This window comes from Cetorhinus maximus, chromosome 6 (assembly GCF_964194155.1).
Source record: "Cetorhinus maximus chromosome 6, sCetMax3.hap1.1, whole genome shotgun sequence".
NCBI lineage: Eukaryota > Metazoa > Chordata > Chondrichthyes > Lamniformes > Cetorhinidae > Cetorhinus > Cetorhinus maximus.
In genome coordinates this window covers 80,533,744-80,555,959 of record NC_135884.1, presented here as the reverse complement: position 1 = coordinate 80,555,959, position 22,216 = coordinate 80,533,744, and positions in this window count along the sequence as shown.

Sequence of the window (22,216 nt, the reverse complement as noted above, 5' to 3'; positions counted from 1 at the left end):
TTCTCCATCCTACTACTAGTGGGAAGATTATTTTCCCCTATCTACTCCGTCAGTGAATTTGAACACCTCTATCAAATATTTCAGGCTTCTTTTTGCCAGGGGAAACAGTCCCAACTTCTCCAATCTGTCCGCGTAGCTTACGTTTCTTATCGCTGGAATCATTCCCACGATTCGTTTCTGCACCCTTTCTAAAGTGCGATGGCTAGAAGTCGAAGAAACACACCAGTTGATGTGGAAGTATTGCTTTATGCAGGCTTAACATAACGGCCCGTAACTTTCTTGCCCCCCAGCATCGGATTTGGGGGGTATTCCAAAGATGAGCTCGGGAACCCCTCTGGGAAGTTCCCAGGTAAGGTTTACACGACAATAGCCCAGAAATGCATAGTTCCGCTGGACAATTGCGCTGTGCTGGGAACAATCCGAAAATGCGGTTTAAATCGCAACATTCGGATGGTTCCGCCGGGGTTATATCAATACTTACCCAGAAAAGGTTAGACGAATTAAAACCTCTTTTAACTCCTGAGCAATTGTTGTAAAGACCTAAACCGACCCCAAAGGATACAACACTGAGATAAATCATTTGTTGTAACATCAAAATACTGCAGATACTGCAAATCTGAAATAAAAGGGGGAAAATGCTGGGAATAATACGTAGACCAGGCCATATCCACGGGGAGAAAAAAAAAAGAAAAGTGACTTTTCAGGTCGATGCCATTTTATAAGCCGATGCAGAAGAAATATGTCATGGCGTCATGGGAAAGAACATCAATTAATTTAATCCTGATTTTCGCTAAAGATGGGGAGCGGGAAGAACTTCACAGTGGCTTCCTCGTCACGTTGAAGAAGCTGATTATGTACACTCCAAATTAGTGACATGAACTGTGTGTTGTGCAAATACAAATGGCTGAACGGTTATTTGTGCCATAAAAATTAAACATACATTGGCTCCCCGTTTTGTCTAATGCAACATTAACCTCTGCAAATTGAATTGCTACTTTACATTCCCGTCAGCACAGCTGCTGCGTTGACGTGAACTCACTACTTTTTCTGCCGTCCCTGAAGCGGCCAGCGCATCAATAAGCGGAAGATCAATTGCCAGATCAGAGTGACCAATTTGTTTGACTTAATTTGTTAGCGGAACCCAGCACCAGGGCGCTTCTTTTTTGGAATAAAACCAGATATAGAAATAAATTCTGTTCATTAATGTTTATATCTCGTTTTTCACGGAATGCGACATTTCTTAAAAGTCACCACATTAAATGAGTATGAAATTTATACAACAGCTACAAACACGGGAACAACAGCCTGTTATAACTGAGGCTGACATGGGCCTAATGGAGCAAGTGTTCGGAAACAGAGGAGTAAATCAGTTGCTCAGTGTTGCGCGACTGGAATTAAACCATTATACTGGAAGATCTCAGTTTCATTACCGTTCCTTTGAGTTAATTTATGTCAGGAAGGTGAGGTAAAGCTGGCCGCGATATCCCTCGGAATGGATAGGGCAGTGATAAATCACTTAGTTTATCCATTGATGTACGCTAATATGTCAGGTCATGGATGATGCCCGGATGGCGCTGGGTATGTCATCCAATTAGACACAGCTATAGATAGATATGTAGACAGTAATCATGGAAAAAAGATTCACCGTGTGTCGCGTATTATTTTTCAGGTCTCAAAGTATAAATTTAAAGTCCCATTGGATTCTCTGATAATGTTAAATGAACATGCCAAACCAATTCGGGTCTCTGTGTGCCCCCTGCAATCTGTGCTGTGATAAACTACTCGCAAGTGGCATTACATTGAGCACTTTAAAAGTAAAAATTACATCTCCGGAGTTGCGATGCAGCGGAACAGTATTATCCCGAGCGATGAGGATTCGGCAGAAGTCAACACAAAAGGTGTTAAAGTGTTATTGGGTTTACTCATGGGTCGAAATTAAAATTATGCCTAACTAAAAGGGAAGCAAAGTTGCCTGAAAGTGAGTGAGAATTGTTTTTGGGGGTAGCAATTCTGGGCACCACATCTAGAGACAAATTAATTAATGGGGAAGTCTGAGGGAAGATTAAATTTGCCCTCGTGTCACTACAGCATTGTCTCAGGATGAAATTACGAAGGGGGATTACGCATAGAAAGGCAACATTCCTTGGAATTCAGATGGGGAAATTGTGATTTGCTTGAAATTTGCGAGATATGAATAGGTCTGTTGGTGTGGAAAAAAACTATTTCTGTTTGTTGGAAATCTAGAATTAGGAATGAAGTGGACAAGCACCTCTACACGTAACGGATGGTGGACATCTGAATATTTATTCCATAAATGACAATCGGTGTTAGATTAATTTCTATTTTTATATTTAAAACATTCTCTGGTTGATGATTGCTGGTCATCAAAAGATAATAAGGGGCATGAGTCAAAGTTGGGGATATGGGGCTGTTTCACAGATCAGCCACTATATTCTTGAATGGCCGAACAGACTCGAGAGGTGAAATGATGTACTCTTGTTTCTATATTGTTTTTTATGTAAGGGAGGGACCTGGAATTTCAACTGAGAAGTAAGGAGACATTTGCAATTAAACGAAATATATTTTTTCCAGAAATTCAGAGATCGTTTGAGACAACTTGGTTAAATGATAAATGCACTGATGAATGCGCCATTGTTAAACCAAGTTTAAAATATATCTATCAGGGTTCAAACACTGATATCTGACAAAGGTTTAAAATTGATACAAAAGCGAATAATCTACAATCTAGAATTTCATTGCCACTAGCATGGCCTCCAGCGTCGAGCCCTTTGCCCACTGGCGAAGAAGGAAAGTTTGTAGGGAAGGTAAAAAAAGGGAGGCCTGGGCCTTATCTCTGATTGACAAGGGGACACGGCTGTAAATAAATCAATTAGAAGTTGAAGGTCGAAGAGATTGAGGACATGCCTTGCAGGGCACATAGCGAAAGCAACAATCATGTGAAGCAGGACATCAAAGGACACGAACATATTTCTGGTCAATCCCATCTCTGTCGTTTAGTATTGATTCATTGATAAACTGGGTTATATCATTTCCACAACATAGGGTTGATGATATTTTTGGAAGGAGCACTAAGGCGGGCCCCATATAATATTTAGGAATTATATATACTGGAGATAAGGGAGACTTGGTTGAACCCTCTCGGATGGGATGCACACGAACCCAAAAACTAAATTGACCAGGGATGTGGTCACCACTATTAGAAAGGTGAAGGACAAACACACATTGCGACCATGCAAGAGGAATGGATGTCGTGACCTTTCCTGTAGGCTAACTGTGAAAACAAGAAATGACACACTGCCTAAAGGACAGTACATTCTTGCACTAGAGCATTGAAAAAGGGAGGGTGAAGCTTAATAGCGTGGATTATGGAAGTTGAAGTGGTTGTTTTTAATCTAAATTTGAGTCTGTCAGATGGGTTATGTGAAACGAGTTATTAACAATTTTTCAAAAATATAGGAGAACGATAAAATGTATCATCAAGAGGTAACTGGAAATTGTAAGGAAGGGGTAAGGAAGATGGGGGATGTAATGAGAACCATTTAAAATCATCAAGAAAGTGACGTTTGTCAGAATGCCGAGGATTAACAGCCACAGCAGGATTCGGATGAACAATGAGTCAAAGCAAGTCTGTGGGAAAGAAGAGGCACTTGAAAATATTACTGGCAACTTGGAATCACAACAGGGTGTTAAAAATAGGGAGTGTTGGACTATGCAGTTCATTGCAAAATAATTGGTTCGGGAGCCGGGGAAGCTGCATCGTACAACAACAATTATGGCATGGTCAAACAATGAGGCTCACTGTAACCAAGACATTACTAGTGGTGTCATGCCTATTCTGTATTGCACACTTGTGATGAATTTGTACATACAATGCTGGGTGACATAGGGAGTAATCGAATCCCTTTGTCTATTCATGGAGAACAACTGAGAATGTGGTTGAATGGAGATTAGGAGAAATTTCTTCATTCAAAAGCTTGTAGATACTTGGATTTGTCTCCCAAATGTCTTTGGATGCTCTATCGTTGAATTTTTCCGATAAATAAATAGATATATTTCTGCATATTAAAATAGTCAAGGGATATGGCGATAGCGAAAACGGAGAGTTCAGGTAGAATATTGTCCATCATCCTATTGAATAGCTGACTCGTGTTCATATTTATGATTGATTTTAAAAATGATGGGTGATCTGATGGAGGATTCCAAGATGATAAAAGCAGTTGGCAGAGTAGATATAGAGCAGATATTTCCACTTTTGGCTGAGACAATAACTTTAGTCAGAAATGCAAGGTTTTATATATATATGTATATTTATGAATAAATCTGTGAGGAATCTCTTTAGTCATAAAATGTTTAGCACACGCAGTTCGCCATCGCAAGGGAAAATCGATGCGACTCACATAGACACATTTCAGAAGTTTGATCAACAAATGATACAGAATGGAATAGAAAAACAAATATGGATTTTGATAAATAAGAGTGGGAGGAGGTCCCTGTGGAACATGAACACTGGGGGAGAGGTCGAAAGCCGATTAGCTTTTTATGTGCTTTAAATATAATTTAAGACTGCTATGCAGTCTTATATAGTAATGGCCCAAATCATTAGCCTTATCGATTCCCATCTGCTATACAAGGGGCTCCCATCTTCTTTGTTACCATTTGTAACCTACTATATATCAAACACAGATTCCTTGATTTTGCAGAGTTTGAAGATTAAAACAAAATGCTCGGGTCCAGGTGTCAGCGTTTTGCTGTCCTTACACTCTCTGCTCGTTCCTGCCTTCCTGATAAATAACATTGGAGCTTAAAATAAACCTACTATGTTCAGTTAGACGTAATATCCCTACAGCGGGATGACCAGCCAATGTAACTGCAAAAATCATGGACGTTTTAAGTTTGTTATACAATCCAGTGTTCACCGTTTGCCTCATTTATCTTTATCTCTGTATACTCTGTTCCCATTTCCTTCTGCTTCCTTCTTTCTGTTTTCTGGGAAGTGGCGAAATCCAAAGACACGTACGTCAGCTTAACGTCCGCCCCTTGCTTGACCTGTGGGAGCAACAATGACATGTCAGTAGCACCTGTTACGCAAAATTATAGTTGCAGATTGTCAATGCACATTACTGAGGTCAGGCACTAGTGGTCCTAGTTCGAATGGGCTGCTATGTTTCTCAGTCGTACCTGAGCATAGACAGTCTGCTCTTCCTGATGTCTACGTTTCCCATTTTTCTTCTGTTCACGGAATTTCACAGCAGTGTATGATAGAATCTCCGCCTCTCCTTCATGCTGTGTCTGAGGAGGGGTAGTGCAGAAGCATGAGAAGAATACGAAGTAATCAAACGCAATACAGCATCCGAAGAAAGCGTATAATTTGTGCAGGTCATAGGATTGCATGACATTGCCCCTGTGGTAATAGTGTCACAATCCTGCAAGGGACCGTTATTTTTTGAAGCAGATATCTGCACACCCAGAAATTAACCCACAGCACCATGGCACATGATTTCACGTTTTTAAACAAACAATGAAGAACTAAACAATGTAGTATCAAAAAGAGCCAAACAATGTTGGCATTAGAAATTTAACATCATAGGTTATCATTAATTATGCTATGAGCTCTGTTCTATCTTTTAACTTAACCGCACCCCTATAATTCCTTAACACATTGCAACAAGTTTGAAGCTTCATTTACTTATTTAAAAAGCATCCCAACGCCATGTCACAGCCCTCCAGAATTCACTTATAATCTCTACAATGTTCCAACGAACCTCCATCGTAAGATTCTATTGGGGTCCTTCCATTAGCATTTTGGGTATAGAACTGTCTACCTTTCCAATACAGACCTGACGACTATACATGTCTCAGCTTCTTGTTCGGGTTGCCTTCAAATGCACAACTGCGTTTTCAGTTTTCCAAGCTAACTCTGCTGACTACTTTCTGCCACAACGCTCTACAGGGAGCAGATTAGATTTAACCCATGAGCTGCATTTTCACCTCAGAAAGTCTGATCTGAGATACAGCCCCACTTGTATTCCACACGGTAAACGATGAAGTTAGTATTTCCTCAGATTGAAGGGCAGGCCTAACTGATTAACATTTATTTTCTTTCGTATCCCAATTCCGTGAGCTACACGGAGATCAAAGCTACAACTGCCTCTTCCTGTTCCCCAAAGTGAACTGCTCGCTTCTGTCAGCAAACACACACAACTATTTTAAACAAACAACGGCAAAAAAGCTTCACCTCGCTTCCATGACGACGTTGCTTGCACAGGGATGTCCTCAAACATAAATTATTTTACTTTCGACGCTTCCCTTGTTAACCCATATGAATAATTTGTATTTCTAATTTAGTTGTATGACTCTTTTTTTTACTACAAGCTTAGAGCTGGATAATTCATTGTTCGATTGTTTCACTATCAACTCTGAGCTTGCAAGAGTCACCCAAACTACAGTTGAAGCGTAATAAACCCAAGTTTATTGAGCTGCATTTACATCAGAGTTGTTTATCTCATTTTCTCAACCAGATGTCCGCAGTTATCTACAGCTAAAGTTTTAATTGCTATACCTAAAGGCAATATTCTAAAACAATTAAATAATGAACACTATTTTTGCAGCAATAGTGAAGCAAGGAAACAGAGACAACTAATTCCCTGAAGCACGTGATAATTACCTAAATACATATTCGAAATCAATTTGTCCAAGGCGTGGGATTGTGCTACTGATTTAACGGAGCACTCAGGATTTGCTGAGTTCAGAAGCATGCATTTGGCCTCAGTGGCTCTGGGCGCAGGAAGGATTGGGGCTGTGGATGGGTAATGGCTGGGGCAACTCCCAGTAAACACTCACAGCCCTCCCTCATTCCCCGAAATGTTCATGGATGGCGATGTCGTTTATAACAGTATTGAGCTAGGTTCTGAATGGTTATGAATATGAAACGTTAACTCTGTTTCCCTTTACAAATGCTGCCTGACCTACTGAGTATGTTCTGCATTTTCTGTTCTTTGAGCTAAGCTATGTTGCTTCACGCGTTTGAACAACCACCGGATCCGCATTTACAGAATGCAAACCCTCGACTGTCAACGAGGCCAGCTGTATTGCACGTATTCGGGTACCATTGCTGGACTTATTGCAGGTGATTGACTGCATGATCGGAGCAGAGATGGGCACTGAGGGACGTACGGACGTGGCGGGAGAAGCTCTGGTGTCACAACATTACTGATATAACGATGACGTACGTGCACAGCATATTTCAATATCACATCAGCATGAAACAGACCTGCTCCTCGAATTGGTCGGGTACAGTATCCGTCATCTCTTTGCCTGTTGGACAACATAAGTTATATCAATGAACAATTTCATCATGAACCCGATGCGGGGACACGTCCGGCAAAACTTATCCAACATTCTAACGAAGTGATTAGACTTATCAGTAGGGACGTCATATCCCTTTCTGCTACTGAATGAAAAGATGTTCATTTTACAGCTGAACATCTGTTACATGGCATATTCCCAGGGCTTGGTTGACTATTTCTACTTAAGGTTTTGCCCCTCTCTTCACAGTCGAACATTGGTGGTTTTTAATTGATAGATTTCACACGATGCCCTGTTACAGTACAGAATGAAATGCCGTCAGGATTATTGCCCACGCATAGTGAAAACAATCTAAAGATTATATTGCATTTTAGGTCCGTCCTCTTCAGCTCACTGGGTTCTAGGTGAGCAATCACTCTCAGTACAATGGGCAATGCCCTGGAAATCTAGGACCCACTGAGCCATAAAAGCTCCCTGCTACGGCAGCGTTGAACAGTAACTAGACGATAAAATCCAATTCTGAACTACGTCTTACCTTTAGTTATGCATATTTTCCGAAGCTTGACAAGAATTATTAGCAATAGGATTATTAGTCCTCCTGCAGCACATCCAAATATATAGGGGAAAGTCCCGGAACCGTGAGCTAAACGGGTAGAAAAAAAAATCGAATTTCAGCATCTTACAGAGGGAAGGACGCTAAATAATTAAGGAACGTCAGATGTCAGGCAGAATCCGCACATCACAGCCATCGTCTCTCACTGAGATACTAAGCTAATTACATTCTCTCTCTTATTCTGGGATCATATTGTAGCAGGATTGAACGGCTAAAGTACAAAACAGTGTAAAACACTTAAACTATCTGTGATAATATCAGCATTTAATTCTGATTAATTGTCATATTTTATTCAATCATTATGCAGCATTGTTCATGATTGATGAGTGTATGCATGCGTTTAGGCTTAACTATATTTGGGAGTTTCTGTCTGTCCCTCTCCCCGTAACACTGTGTCGGAAAGAAAAATCAATTAGACTGGTTAATAAAGACATCCAGTTCCAGTCATCGAGCATGGATTATGGGGGATTTAGTCGAAGGTGATGAAAAATGAGTTCTAGGGAATGGCATTAACTACATCAAACAGGATGTGGTCTGCCTCCTGTTCTCGGAGATATTGTGGGAAATCTGTCGGTCAGGCCCTCGTCATGGACTGGTGTAAAATGATTAGATGAATGCAACTGTTCCATCTGTATTCAAAATGTGGCGATGTGTAAATTCAGTAACTGCCGGCCAGTGAGCAACTATTTAAATACAATAAATCAGGACAAAATTACTTGGTATTTGAATAAAAAAGAATGGGCTGCTAAATGAAAGTGAGCACAGATTGTTAAAAACAAATCGGTTTTTACTTACTTGACTGAGTTATTTGGTAAATTAATTGAATAGATCTATAGGCATGTGGCTGTTTTTCTATAAATTGACATTCAAAGGGTTTTAGAGAAAGGACCAGATATTAGGATATTTTTAAACAAATAAATCCATGCGATCAATCGAATCAGCAAACAAGCGGCACTTACTCAGCAATAGCCGCCCACTTTTGGTTCTGCCAAGGCCATTCAGTTCCTGATCTCATTGCAGCCTTTGTCCAACCAAGGACAAATAAACTGAACTCAAGTGGTGAGGGGAAAGTGAGTGCCCTTAAAATCAAGGCAGTATTTGTCTGAAAGCGGCATCAAGGAGCCCCAGCAAAACTGGAGTCAATGAGAATCAGGTAAGGTCTCCAATTGTTGGAGTCATATCTAGCACTAAGGAAGCTGGTTTTGGCTGTTGCAGCTCAATGCTCTCAGTCTCTGGACATTGCTGAGGGAATTCCTCAGAGTAGTGTGCTAGACCCAACCATCTTCAGCTGCTTCGCCAGCGACCTTCACTCCATCATAAGTGGGGCTGTTAATTTATGATTGCACAGTGTTCAGTACGATTGGCGAGTCTCAGATACTGAAATAGTCCGTGTCCATACGCAGCAAGGCGTGGGCAACATTCAGGACTGGAGCATACTATCCGCGCCACACAAGTGCCAATCAATAGCCATCTCCAACAAAAGAGAATTTTACCATCTACACGTGACACTCAATGGCATTGCCATCGCTGAGTGCCCCTCTATCAACATCGTGGGGGCCACCATTGAGCAGAAATTGAACTGGACCAGACACATATATATTTTGGCAAGGCCAGCATGCCCAGGGGTAAGCATTCTGCGGTGAGTAACTCAACTCCTGGCTGTTCACAGACTGTCCACAATCTACAAGGTTCAAGTCGGGAGTATGATGGAATACTCTCCACTTGCCTGGATGAGTGCCGCTTCAACACTGAAGAAGCTGGAAACAATCCAGAACAAAGCAGCCGGCTTGATTGGCACTCTGTCCACACGTTAGATATTCACTATCTCCAGCAGGGAAGCACAGTGGCAGCACTGTGTACCATCTATCAGATGCGCTGCAGGAATTCACCAAAGACCCTTTGACAGCACCGTCCAAAGCCTCAACCTCTACCACCTCGAAGGGCAAGGGCAGCGGCTACATGGGAACACGATCTCCTGCAAATTACCCTGCAAACCACATACCATCCCGACTTGGAACTGCACTACCTTTACTTCACTGCCAGTACGTCAACATTCTAGAACCCCCTTCATAACAGCACTGTGTGTGTACTGCAGTGGTACAAGAAGCAGGCTCACCACCACCTTCGCAAGGGCAGTTATATATGGCAATAAATGCTGGCCTAGCTAGCGATTCCCTGAGCCCGTGAAAGAATAAAAAGAATGCCATCACAAATGATAATTCTCTTCCCTTCAAAATGAAGCCAATTTTCTATTCAAGCCACTATATGTCCTCTAGTCACACTGCAATGTAGCTTAAGTAATACGTTATAAACTGGCACTTCGTCAAACAATTTTCGATATTGTAATGAACACAGTACATTTCTACAAACTCACCCATTAAGAAAGTTCTGGGACAGGTTAAGGAACCAATAAGTGTTTGACAGGCCCCTATATCTTTCACAGATACAGCTTAGAGCAGTATTTTCAATGTGTGAATCTTACCCTGACCACGAACTCTGTAGCTGCCGTTGGCTGGGACCTCGAGAGAGACATGAGAAACCTGGCATTTATAAACCAGTTCGATCTCCAAAGGGCGGACGGAGCTGGAAGCTTCATATAATCCCTCCTCGTTCCATATTACCGTGGAGTTTACCCCAGATGTAAGTTCGATGCCATTTTCATACCAAGTGATGTTAACCGCCGCCGGATAGAAGCCAGCTGTTGTACAGAGGAGTGTGAGGGGCGAAGAGGACAGGAGGGTAACCTTCACAGGTGTTGGCGGCACTGGGAATTAATTAACAGAAATTAGTTAAACTCACTATTCGTGGATGACGTTAGAGAAAAAAAACAATGACAGCCAAGAAGCTAGAACCTTTAGCAGCTGGAGTGTAGGGATACTTCTCGCGAGATTATTTTTGGTTTGTTTTTATTTCATTCTTGCTTTCATTCTGCAATAGCTGAGGAACCACTCTATGCATGTGCACTGCAACTAACATAAGACCCAGTTAAACAGAATCCGCCAGTGCGATGTCTTAAAACTGTTGCCAGGTACTTCTGTGTGATTTACACCTTCGGTTGTTTTATTCGTTCATAGGATGTAGGCGTTGTTGGCAAGGCAAGCATTTATTGCACATCCAGAATTGCCCTTGAGAAGGTGACGGTGAACTGCCTTCTTGAACCGCTGCAGTCCGCATGGTGAACATACAGACACATTCTGTTCGGGAAGGAATTCCAGAGCTTCAACGCCATGAAGTATTGGCCATATCTGTTTAATCTAGTTTATAACTTTGTCAATAGGGAGGCATTGCATTCTGTAAGATAGTTGCATGAAGTGTGTAATAGTTACACTAACATGGAAAACAATCTTGCCTTTAATTCAGCCTGGGCGTTGTTCTTAATGTGTAACATAAAAAAAGATGTATGTAACAGAGCTAACTTAACGGATTCACTTCCGAGATAATGTATAGGCTTTGACCACAGTTCGCGCTCTGCAGGAATGATTTCGAGTCTTTGTCACAGTTCATGTAACACAAATAAAAAGAGAGAAAAGCCAAATATATGTATACAAAAATATGTTATCCCAAGCAAGTGTAGTTACGGAGATCCGTGTGTATGCTAGAATCATAGAGCTCTTCCAACAGAGACATGTGACATTCAACACGTCAGCTCCCTGAAAGTGAAAGCCACTAATTCCTCTGCCTTTATCCCGTAGCTCTGAAAGATTCTTTCAAAGCTCCAAATTATATTTTGAAGGGTTTTTTTGAATCTGCTTGAATCACACTCTCAGGCAGTGCCTACCGGATTCTAACCACTCGCCGTCTACAATGTTCCTCTTTGCGTTCTGTTTGCCTCTTTGACCAAACCTCTTGCCAATATGTTCTCAATTTCTCGATAGCATCGTCAACAGAAACAATTGTTTTTATCTGCTCTGTGCAGATCGCTTATGATTGTTATGGCCTCTATTAAATGTGCTCTTAATCTTCTCTTCTCCAAAGAGAACCACCCAGCTTCCCAAATCATTCCACATTACAGAAGCTTCTCATCTGTGGATCCATTCTTGTGAATCTTTCTGCACCTTCTATAATGTTTCGTTCATTCCTAAAGTGTGATGTTTAGAGCTGGACAGAATGCTCCAATGGGGTCCATTCATAAGGCCCTGAATGTGAAGCATTTATAAAGCCATGGGTGCCATTTGCTGATAAACCACTTTCGCAATCGATGCCGACAACGTCAATTACTTGCACAAAAACGCTTGCAGGTCACTCTAGTCTTATACTCACTTCAAAATTCTCTGCATCCTCTGAACGCCATCATAAAATTTCCTCCTACTTGAAAGAAAAACTGTTCACCACCACACTCCGTTTCCTGTCTCTAGGCCAGAAATTTACATATCGCCTTTAAAGGTCTTTCCATTACACTTTGGTGTGTCAATCTTCAATATCATTTTACGTGGCTCAGGCAAGTCCTCTCATCAGGAAATTTGGCTCTCCCCGACTTAATTACCTTTACTTCGATTCTTCTTTGATTTTTTGTTCCATAACCAACGTAAAGCTTAGGACACTATAATGGCTTTCTCCTACTGACTCCCTATCTACTCCCACCGACACTTGATTCATTTCAACCACTTCATCCCTGAGAAATAAATCCAGTATTGCCTCCTTCCTCGTTGGCCTGAAAACATACTGATGTACAACATTATCTTGAACACTCTGGAGGAACTCTTGCCCTTAACAGTATTCACACGCCAGCCCATTTTGAAAAAAAAAGTCCTTCATTATAACTAGCCTATAATTCTTGCAATTCTCTAAATTTCTTGCAATGTTGCCCCTCCATATCGTGTGAACTAGTTGATTTCCTGGAAAATACATCGAGTACTTGCAATACAAATATTATTTCCTAGCTCTAACCGAACAAATCCCGTTCTTGCCCGCACTATCTCTCCCATATTGCAACACTGTTTGATCAATAATGCTGGTTGACTGCTTTACTTTGATTTCCAATCCTTCCTTAACGCGTTGTATCCAGGAACATTTAATACCCTGTCGTGCACTTTGCTGAGCCAGGTGCTCGATATCAGCGCAACATATCATTTTGACATCGAAAGAGAAATGGTATTGAAGAAAATTTGAGCATCTAAAATCCGACAAACCACGAGAACCTGATGGCCTACATCCTAAATTTCGAAAATATTTGTCTGCAAAGGCGGAGGATGTGCTGGTTACGATTTTCCAAAATCCTCTAGGTGCTGAAGGGCCCCACCAGATTAAAAGTTAGCAAATGTAACGCCGCTATTAGGGAACGAAGGAAGAAAGTAAGCAGTAAATAGCGGGGCAATGAACCTGGAATCACCTTCAGGAAAGTGCTAGACCTTCTTATGAAGTAATTCTTAATAATGTATTTCGAAAATCATAGTGTGACAATGCCATCGTGCTTTCAAGAAACGGAACTCGTGTTTGACACATTTATTGCATGTTTTGTTGCTTTTGTTTGAGGATGTAACTAGTAAGTTAAATAAAAATTAAAAGGTCGACCTTGTGTAATTGGATTTCCAAAAGTCATTCGATAAGGTGCCACACAAAACGTTAATGCATATGGCCAAGGCTACGGAGTCGGGGGTAATGTTTTAGCATGAATAGTCGGTTGGTGAAGAGACAGCGACGAGGAGGGATACATATGCCTTGTACGAGTTCGCAGGCTGTGAGAAGTGGAATGCCACGAGAATCGGCTCTGGAGACACGGCTTTTTATAAGCTATGTTATTGACTTCTCCAAAGAGAGGGGATGTATCTAAGCTTCATTCAGCTCAAAGCTACGTGGGAATATCGGTTGTGATGAGGACACAAAGAGGTTGCAAAGAGAGACAGATAGTTTAGTGAACGAGCAACACGTTCGCAGATCGAGTAAAACGTGGGCAAGTGTGAGGCATGAATTTCGGTCGTAACAACGGTAAAGCAGAATGTGTTGTTAACGTGATTCCTGTCAATGACGGTGTTTAGAGGGACTTGGGTACTCGTACAAGGAAAATAGAAAATTGTCATACAGGCGCAATAGGCAATTAGGAAGAAAAATGGCATCTTGACCTTTATTGTACTGGGATTGGAGGACAAGAATAAATAACTTTTGCTACGCTTGCACAGGGCTTTAGTGACCCAACACTGTCATGCTATAATTTGTTTGATCTCCATGTTTAATAAATCTTATTATTGAATTAGAAGCAATGGAGGGAAGATTCAATAGATTGGTCTATGTAAAGAGATGATTGCCTTATGATGACAGAATGAACAAATTGGGTTTATGTTTTCCAGAGGTTAGAAGAATGAGACGTGATCACGTTTAAACATGCAAGATTCTGATGGGGACTTGACAGGGTAGACACGGATCGGCTGTTTCCACTGCCTGAGGAGTTTTGAACACGGGAGATATGTTTCAGCTAAGAGGGTGGTCCTCACTGGATTAACATCCTGGAACCCATCCGTGCTAGCACGGTGCTAGGACCTTCACCACGTCGCAAGAGTGATTCAAGAAAAATGGACACTACCATCTTCTCAACGAGAAGGATAATTAATAAATGCCAGACAATCCGGCGATTTTCATACCCAGGAAATCAACTAAATTAAATAAAATACAGTTAACTAAATGATAGGGCATTAAGCAACAATGATTGGCTGAGGTCAGTAGTGCTGATATCCGCAGGTCGATGAATGTTGCAGCTCCGTGTGAACAGACAGGGATCACTTCAATTTGCGATAAGCAATAATAGTTCCAAAGAAAGACTTGCTGCCCTTCTGTTAACTATTCTGTAAGATATACCTTCATAATTTTATCCTAACTCTTTTACCCGCTCCCTCTCGCTCACCGTATACAATCAGCTCAGTCCCATTCCCAATGGAAATCTTTCCTGCCCAGTCTCTCACGCTGCAATGATAGACTCCTGCATCCTGGAAACTCACATCCAGCAGGTGGAGTTCGGATGATCCTTGCTTCAAAGGTATTATTACTTTCCTTTCGTCTGCAGTCACATCCAGTGTCCTGTTCTTACTGTCTCTCCGCCAATAAATATCCATCCATGCGCTGGAATCGAAAAGCCCGAACGAACAATTCATAGAAACATTTGCACCTTTCACTGAAGTCGCACGAACGGGGAACTGAGTCGCTGAGAGAGTGGCCCCATCAGCTACTGTCAGAAATAAGCACAAATACTGTTTATGCGCAAAGACAATGATTAGCAGCACGAATAAAGAGGAAATATTGCATATTATAGAACAAAAAGAACGGGGAAACTGTACAATAAACATTATACCGAAGTGATATCTACTCAGTTCTTATCTCTCTTCCTATTTTTCAGACATGTGTAAATATATATACCTGTGTAAATGATGCCCAGTGTTAAGACGTATCGCAGCACATCGAGCATAGTCATTTTGCGCACTCAACTCAATCACTGTTACTCCAAGTCCGTGGGAAACACCGGATGGTGCCGTATGGAAAGTTGTGAAGATAACCTGACATTGAACGTGTTGTGATGCAACGATTCACAAGATAGCTGAAGCTACAACTTCAATACACTGACTTTACTTTCAAGTCAGTGCTGAGAACACGCCGTGAGAGTTAAAGCCGCCTACATATCTTCGTTGTTGAAGAGAAGATGGAACATTTTCGCATCACGTGATAGTTTCCGAACTGCTGCAGCTCTGAACAAATTTCTTACTGATACTGTTGTTCGGTTGCGGTGAAAGTGCTCTGGCTCCATTCAGGTTTCCCTGCATCGTTTGGTCTCAGGGAACTGCGACTACACAAAGGAAACACAGCTGGACGACAGGACAACATCACATTTTTCAGCTGGACGACAGGACAACATCGAATTTTTTTCAAGAGTCCTTCGCTACGTAGCCTAGGACCTTACACACCACTGCAGACAACCTGTCAGGCATTCAGCAGACTTGGAGATTTGGAACTGATGACAGCCAGTTTGGTAGAAATGATAGAACCTCCACTCAAATAATTATACGGCAGGCTCTCAATGAACAGTTGCGATGTGGGGCGAGGGGAGGGGGGACATTTTGCAGATAGCGATCATAACTCCGATAGATTCAAGGTTGTCATGGACAAGGACAAGAATGGGTCACATATCGGAGTTCTACATTGGGGGAAGGCATATTTCAATAAGATCAGATATGATTTGGCGAGAGTGGACTGGGAGCAGCTGCTTTTAGGTAAATCTGCATCAGAGCAGTGGGACTCGTTCAAGAAGGAAATAGGGAGAGTACGAATCCAACATATTTCTAGAATATAGGCATAGAATGTAAGAACAGGTAGGTCATGCTGGAGCTGTATAAAACGCTTGTTAGGCCACAGCCAGAGTATTGCGTGCAGTCCTGGGATCCGCATTATAGGAAGGATGTGATTGCACTAGACGGAGGAGGTTTACGAGGATGTTGCCTGGGCTGGAGAATTTTAGTTATGAGGAGAGATTGGATAGACTGGGGTTATTTTCCCTGGAGCAGAGAAGATTGAAGGGGGGCGGGGGGCATGATTGATGTGTGTAAAATTATGAGGGGCATAAATAGGATAGGCTGGAAGGAATTTTTCCCCTTGGCAGAAGGATCAATAACCAGGGGCCATAGATTTGATGTAAGGGGCAGGAGGATTAGAGGGGATGTGAAGAAGATTCTGTTTCACCCAGAGGGTGGTGGGAATCTGGAACTCACTGCATGAAAGTCTGTTAGAGGCAGAATCCCTCATAGCATTTAAGAAGCATTTGGATGAGCACTTGCGATGCCATGGCATACAAGGCTATGGGCCTAGTGCTGGAAAACTGAATTAGAATATTTATGTACTTTTTTGACCGGCACAGACTCGATGGGCCGAGAGGCATTTTTCTGTGCTGTAGACGTCTATGACTCTATGACTGTATGATACTTCGGCAGAAGAAATTATACTTTATGTTCAGCAGGTTAATTATGGTGTCTGGCTAATTTTGCTGGTGCCTCGACAGTGCTGCCACTAATTGCACGATTTTGCTCGGAGCTGGGGAATGCTGCTGGTGATTGGATAATCTGGCTGCTGTGTTTTTACTCTTTCATGGGATGTGGGCGGCACTGGCAAGACCAGAATTTACTATTCACCCCTAATTGACCGTGAACTGAATGGCTTGATAGGCCATTTCAGGGGGCAGTTAAGAGTCAGTTGCTTTAGGTCTGGAGTCACATATAGGCCAGATCAGGACAATATCATATTTAGCAGATGGCAGATTTCTTTCCGTGAAGGAAACAAATAGGGTTTGGTGACAATCAACGATAGTTTCACGGCCAACATTGCTGAAGTTGGCTTTCAATTGCAGAAGTATTAACTGAATTACAGTCCCACTAGTTGCTGGGGTGGGATTTGAAATCCTGTTACCAGACCATTAGTTTGAGCCTCTGGATTGTTTGCCCAGTGATGTTACCACTACACCACCATCTCCCAAAAGGTTGGCAATGGTAACTAAAAGCTTTTGTTGTGGCTGACTGTGCAATGGTTGTGCTGGTGAATAGATTGATTTCTTGATGTCTGGTTGATCATTTTGGTAACTGGATGCTGCTGCTTGAGACTAAGTGATACAGTTGCTGGTGAAAGAAACTTTGGTGATTTTCTTGCTTTTCACTAAGGGATGGCGCTTGCGTCTAGGTATTTATTCTGTTAACGAGATGTTGCTACTGGTGACCCGTATTGGTGTTGATGACTGGGTGATAATGTTCCAGTGTCTGCTTGATGCTGCTGGTGACCCTATGTTCCTGTTGGAGTCTGGATGTTGCAGGCGACCGCACATTTTCTCTGGAAAGTGAATGCACTTTTTATAAATTAGAGTTTATGTTGATAGGTAATATTCCTGGTTATTCATGATGTTGCTAAGGACTAGCTATTGGTAAAGAGGAGTTTATTTGTTGGTGATTGTGAAACGGTGACTGGAATACGCTGATGGGGATTGGTACTTTTACTCGTTATTGGATGTTTTTTCATGTGGCAGTGCTGTTACTGTAGACTGACCGATGATGTGTCTCATGATTGTGTTGTACTGCTGCTGAATGGCTAATGCAGCTTGTGAATGGGGGATGCCGCTGTTGGTGACTGGGCAATTGCGTTCATGGTGACCAGGTGCCGGTGATGACTGGATGCCGCCACTGGTGTTTCTGTGTTTCTGGTATCATATAATTACAGAATCATTGAAAGTTTACAGCACAGAAAAAGGTCATTAGCCCGTGTCCATTCTGGCCCCCTGCAAGAGCCACTTACCTCGACCCACCTCCCCATTTTTATTCTGCTTTGCACTGCAGTTCTTCTCTCCAGAAAATTATCCAATTCTCATTTGAAGATAGTTCATTCCAGGTCCTAAACGCTCGCTGTTTTTTTTAAAAGCTGTTCCTCAAGTTGCCGTCCCCCCTTTTTTCACATCATCTTATATCGATGTTCTCTGATTTTGCATCCATCTGCCAATGTGAGCAATGAATCCCTATCTACGCTTTAAGCAATATGTTTCTGCATGTGACTACGTGATGGTAGCGACAGATTGATGGCGCTGGTGGTGACTGAATGTAGTTCAGCATGACTGGCTGCAACTTCTCGTAACTTGGTAATGTGTCTTGTGACTAAAGAATTCTGCTGGTGACGGGATAAAATTGGCACTGGAGGGGCAAGGTATGTCAAACATTTGAGCAACAGGTGAAGCTCGCTGTTTCACGCTGCTACTGTGCAGGAGCAACACGAGTGATATTCGCCCCTAACAGGATGAGTCTGTCAAGCCAAAAATACGTTCTGCCCTTCACACAAATGATTAACGTGGTATATGAATTTCAATGCCAGTGCAATTCTAGGTATGTAAGCCGTATGTTCCAATGGGTGGAGGGTCGTACCAAACAGCATGTCCCAGCCGTTGTTCGCAATGGGCAAGGTACAGACCACATCCAAACAGCGCGTGCTTGCAAAACTTAAAACACTGTGTTCAACATTAGATGTCATAATGCGATTAGACAACATTTTCTAAATATCCTCAGTGTGCTAAAAATTACACTGACAACCAATTTAAGATTCTCACTCAGGCTCGGAGTGTGATGCATTTGCATGGACTGGAAGCTAGATATATTAATACACAGGGCACTGTTATTTTCGGACATAAAGAACATGTACACACATTGCTCCTGCTTCAGATCAACAAACAAAGTGATTGTCATTAGCTGGTTCATTCCGCATGTCAATGCCTTGACCAATTAGAGCTAAGCTGCCTGGTTTAAATTTAAAACAATGCTTGGCAGTTAACTATCAGGCACTATTAGTTGGTACATTCTCCATTTCAATTCCTCTACCAATCAGAGCCCAGTTTCCAACCAATCAGCACTCTCTACTCATACACCCTAAAGTTGTTGCTTACCCTGACATTGGTATTCTTGCGATTGTCCCAATGAACTCAAGATGAGAAATTTCAACAAAATCCCTTTCTTTCAGCAATATTCAAGTTCTGTACTACCAAGCAATTAAGCGATGGAGCGTCCTTTGTGTATCAATGCATAAGTCACTGAAAGTGGCAGGAGAGGTTTAGAGAGACAAGTTTAAGATAGTGGACGGCTCCAGTGAGGTGGTGATGAGATAAAGCTGTGCGCTATTAGCACACATTGGAACCTAATGTTGCCTTGGTGGGCGATGGAGTAGCAAATAAACCTTTTTTTTATTTATGGAGTGTGGTCGACGTTGGCAAGGCAAGCATTTGTTGTATATCCATAATTAACCTTGAAAAGGTAGTGGTGAGATGCCTTCTTGAATCTCCCCACTCCATCTAGTAGATATATACACTAACAGTGCTGCTGAGAAGGGAGTTCCAGAATTTGGGTCCAGCGTTAGGGTGGTGTGCACTTTGGAGGGGAACTTGCACGTGGCGGTGCTTTGAAATAGTCATGTGGTGTGGCTGGCAAAGCCAGAGGGAGATGGCGGAATAATTGTACTATCATGGAGCAGTAACATGGAGGCCCAGGCCAACGTTCTGGGGATATGATTTCAAAAACCTTCTCGGCAGCTGGTGGAATTTAAATTTAATTCACAAATTCTGGAAATGAAAGCTAATCTCCAGAACGGTGACTATAATTGATTGTCGTAAAATTCCCGTTTGATTCACAAATGTTCTGCGCAGAACAAAATTTGCCTGCCTACATGTGACTCTTATCTCTCCTCTGCCCTCAAGTAGCATTTTCTGTTATGTCATCAATATTGTTCTGCGTCTGGTGTCACATGTAGGTCAGGCAGTGTAAGGGTGACAGTTCTTCTTCCAAATGCGCATTAAACAAGCAGACGGGTTTTTGCCAAAATGGATGACAATTTTCATGGTCGGACTATCCTTATAATTACAAATGTATTAATTGAATTTCAATTCAACCAGCTCTGTTGCGATTTGAACGCATGCCCACGCAAGATTAGTTTGCTCCGCTGGCTTATTAGTTCAATGACTTCACCACTGCACCACTGTCCCTTCTTCTTCCAATTTGGTGGAAAACAAATGGAGACGTGAAATAGAATGGGGTCATGCAAGATCCTTGGAATCTCCGAATGAGATGGTATGGGAGAGGGAAGAGAAACCATGGCAGCTGGTTCTCTGGGTAAAGGTCTATAGATATGAATGGAGTCAAGCAACAGCAATTACAACCAGCTGGATAATGGAGGGGAGGAATTGAGGTTAACTGCGTCGAAGGCTGCAGATAGCTCATGCGTGAGGGGAGGTGGCGGTGTAGTGGTCTTGGCAGAGGATTAGGAACTCAGGGTAATGCCTTAGGTAACCGGGTTTGAATCCCACCACAGCAGATGGTGGAATTTGAATTCAATACCAATCGGCAATTAAAAGCGTAATGACGACCATGGAATCACTGCCGTAAAATCCCATGTGGTCCCTCTTTAGCGAATGGAATTTGGTTGTGTGCATGTGATACCAACGCCACAGCAATATGGTTGGCTCTGAAATAGCTTCGCCACCATCAGGCATGCAAGGAATGAATCCAAACGGACCACTCGACATTTAAAAAATGGTGTCTCTGATACTGGGGGCTCTGGCGAAGTTCGAAATGGACCATCCATTCGTCACTTCTGGCTGACGATTGTTGCAAATGCACTGATGTGCTGAGCTCCCCCATCATTGAGGAATGAGGTGTTTGTGGATCCCCTTGTCCGGTGAGTTGTTTTATAGCGACTATTCACGGCTGGATGTGCCAGGAATGCAAAGCTCAGATCTAACCCATTGTTTGTGGTACCACTTAGAACTGTTTATTGCATGCTACTTACGCTCTCTGGTACCCATGTCGTCCTGAGTTGCAACTTCACCAGGTTGACACCTCATTTTCAGATATGTCTGGTGCTGATCCTGCCATGCGTTTCTGCGCACTCAGCGCTTGGTGATAGTTTTAGCTTGGGGCATAAGCCGATCCGTGATGTTACAGATTGTAGTTGAGCAAAATTCTGCAGCTGCTGGTTTTAGCGAGATTAATCAGCTTTTGCTGATAAAATCATACTCACGGAAACTCCCAGACGTCACCATCACCATCCCTGTGTATATCCAGTCCCAACAGCCGGACAGACCAAGCAAAGGTTGTACAGTGGCATGTTGACGGGAGAGACTCAACATCGACTCTGGACTTCACGAAGTCTCATGGCATCAGGTCAGATATGAGTAAGGAAATATCCTGCTGCTTCCCACGTAGTGCACAGCACCCAACACATCCCCCACCCCCACACCCTCAGCTGATGAATCACTGCTCCTCCATGTTGACCATCACGTGGAAGAAGGACCGAGAGTGGAAAGGGTGCAGAATGTACCTTGGTGAGGGACTTATTACCCATGAACAAAAAATGGTGCAGTAGCATCGCTGTAGACCGGGCTGGCCAGTCCTAAGGGACATAGCAGCTAGCCAGGTTCTGCGGCAGGTGGCGAAGGAACTAACAAGAGGGAAAAAAACAGATTTGAAGTCACCCTCACCAACCTGGCTGCTGAAGAGGCATCTGTGCATGACAGCATTGGTGCAAGTGATCATTGCACAGTCCTTGTGGAGACGAAGGTCCATCTTCGCATTGAGGATGCCCTCCATCTTGACCATCGTGATAAAAGTGATAGACTTCGTACAGGCCCAGCAACTATAGACTGGCTATCCATGAGGCGCTGAGGGCCACCAGCAGTTGCAGGAATGTGCTCAACTACAATCTGATACATAATGGACCGGCTTATACCCCACGCTAACAGTATCACCAAGCCCTGAGTGTGCACAAGGGCATGCCAGAATCAGCATCAGG